At 60.7% G+C, this 2,746-nt stretch overlaps 1 long non-coding RNA gene across 1 annotated transcript; it reads left to right on the top strand.

Moving 5' to 3' along the window:
• The first annotated feature begins 490 nt into the window (after positions 1 to 490).
• On the top strand, positions 491 to 1,959 carry LOC309603708. Its single transcript, XR_014230803.1, has 3 exons — positions 491 to 745; positions 1,467 to 1,658; positions 1,911 to 1,959. It is a non-coding gene; the product is annotated as an uncharacterized lncRNA (long non-coding RNA).
• Positions 1,960 to 2,746: the final 787 nt, after the last annotated feature.

Here is a 2,746-nt window from a genome sequence, read left to right as displayed (position 1 = left end):
CGCACGGGCCACGGGCAGCCTGGGGAGCTTCACCCCGAGCCGTTCCTTTCCCCCCTGGGCAGCAGCGGTTCTGCCGCTGCTACAGGCAGGCGCTTTCTGGACGGGCGAGGGGCTGGGACGACCGGAGGCTGCTGCATGCTCCAGTCTGACCGAGACCCTGTTCCCTGGGGACCTGGCACAGAGAAAGGCGAGGTACTTTCTGCACTGCCCCTGGCCGGAGCCGAGCGGGAGGGGCTGCCCCGAGCCGGGCAGGTTGGCGCTGCCCTGGGTCGTTGCCGGCGGTGGGGGTACCCGGAGCCGCGGGGGGTCTCGGCAGGGCTTCCGGGTACGTCGGCGGCAAGGGGAACGGTGTCCCCGCAGGCTCAGAAAGCATGGATTGCTGCACGGGGCTTCCGGTTGGCCATGTTCGTTCCCCGGGGCATGCCGGGAGGTGTAGTTTATATGGACGTGGCTGCCTGGAAGCCGGACTGCTCTCGGGCACTTTCGGTGCACCGTAGTCGTTGCTACCGCTGTGGCCCCTGCGGCACGAGGTGCAGTTTTGTTGCAGGTTTTCTGTGGTTTTCTGCGGGCTTCCAGCTATGGCTACTCCCCAAGAAGCGGCGCGCCTCCGGACTCTCAGTGCTGCCGCCCGGGATCTGCGCAGGCGCAGTGCAGCCCACATGATCCATGCTGCCAGCACCGGTAACGGCAGTGTGATACTGCGGTGCCTGTGGAGTCATGCCGCTGCGATCGTTGCTGCCTGCCGGTAAGGAAACGCCGCTTCCGCCCCACGGGCGCGCTGTCGGCAGGTGCTTGGCGCCCAAAACGCAGACGGCAGCGCTGCCGCCGCCCCTGGGCAAGCGCTGTGCACTGGGTGCTCGCTGCTGCCGCCGACGCCACCTTCTTCGCTGTTACCACAGCGTGGTGGCGTGCCGGGCGCGATTGGCGGTGGTGGGTGAGGGCCAGGAGCACCAGGGAGGCGAGCGAGCTCCTTTGAGTGTGCAGGGGTGTCTCCTGCCTGCTGGCTGCCCGGGGGTGGTGGGACAGGAAGCTTCAACCTGCCCGCTGCAGCAGGCTCTTGGTCTGCTGCAGGCGAGCTGGGCCAGGGCAGCCCCAGGGAGTTACCTAAAAGCTGATAGAAGGGAAGAGAGGAAGGAGGCGGATATCCCCTAGGCGCAGAGGCGGGGCGCCTCCCCGACTCGCCAGAGCTCCCCCTGAGCCTCTCCTGGCCCTGCTCACCCCGTGCAGCTGCCCCCTGCTCCAGCACCTCCCCTGAAGCCTGTCCCATAGCACGAGATTGCCCCCAAGCCCTGTTGTGAAGACCACAAGCTGGCTCTCAAGTGGGCTGGATTCTCTCTTAATGCGGGTGCCGTTACCAGCAGTGCGGGGAAGGAGCAGCGTCTCCAGAAGCCCCTGCAGAAGGAAGGGCTTCGGCCAGGGGCGACCTATGGTAATAACGGTCGCCGCTTCTTCTTTCCCTGTCCCAGAGGCCGCGCTGAGGACGCGGTTGTCCATTCCTCCCGTGGGGATGCTGCTGACAGCACCTGCCTCAGGCTTGCGTGGGTTGTCTCTGCCTGACCTCGCTCTCCTCGTGGTGTGGGGGCGAAAAGGGACAGGAGGAGCGCTTACTGGCTGCGGACAGGAGCTGCTGCGGCTGAAGCCGGAGAAGCTGGAGAAAGGTAAAGAAGAAGAAACGGAAGGCCATCTGGCTGACCGCTGCCTCCCGCTGCAGGCAAGAGAGAGCCTGCCTTTCCGGGTGGGAAGGGATCTCTCTGTGTAGCGCACCGCAGGCCAGACCACCAGTGTGCACCACAGGGCCTGTAGGCATAACCCAAAGCGTGGTACAGCCGCGTAGTGCGCGAGCAAGCGAGGCTACGTGTCTAGGAAACCTTGTCTCGTAAGAGCTGTAAGACATCCACGTATTCTTTTAGGTGGACAGCTGAGTGACTGGAGTTACAGAAGAGGAAGGGAGGAGAGAAGGAGGAAGAAGCATCTGAACTGGCCAATTCTCCCAGCAGCACTGAGAGTGAGAGCTGTGGTGAGCCCCGGCCCCTCAGGGACCTGTCACCCCTTGTCTGTGCCCTGGTCCCTCCCTGCCCCTTCCCTGGCCCTCTCTCTTTTGCGTGCTGCTGTGATTTTTCTTTTTTTGTTCTTCCCTGTACCTGTTCTCTTTTCACTGTTCTTCTGTCCTGCTCCCTTTTCCTCTCTCCCTTCATCCATCTTGTTCTACCACCCCCTGCTTTTTTTTCTCTCTCTGCGCCTTTGGCCTGCTCCTTCTCCTTCCTTTTGTTATCCTCTGTCTCTGTCCTGCAGCCCATTGTTGTTTTTCCCTTTTCCATCTTTTTGTCCTGATCTGAATCCATCTCTTTTTCTGTCCTGTTCCCTGATGTTCTTTTCCTCTTTGCACCTGTACATGCCGCTCTGTGTCCCTGCCTCCCTGTGTCTGTCCTCCCTCCCTTCTTCCCTTCCTCTCTCTATCCCCTTGTCTTGCTCACTGTTGCTACGTGTTGCTATGAATTTTTTCTATTCTGTATCTCACTGTCCCTGTTCTCCTTCCTGTTCATCTCTTACTGACCCTTTGTGCTGCTCCCTGTCCCTATTTTTTATTGCTTCCCCTCTCTGTTCCTGTTTGTTCTCGTGGTCCACCTCTCTGTTGTTCTTTCTGTTGCTCTCGTATGTTCTCCATCTCAGCATCCTGCTCCCTGTCCCTCTCTCTCTTGCAGTATCCCGCTTTCTGGCTCCCTGTCCCTCACCTGTTTTCTAGATC

Source organism: Platalea leucorodia (genome assembly GCF_965183815.1).
Source record: "Platalea leucorodia genome assembly, contig: HAP1_HAP1_SCAFFOLD_179, whole genome shotgun sequence".
NCBI lineage: Eukaryota > Metazoa > Chordata > Aves > Pelecaniformes > Threskiornithidae > Platalea > Platalea leucorodia.
This window is presented reverse-complemented; position numbering and strand designations above follow the sequence as displayed.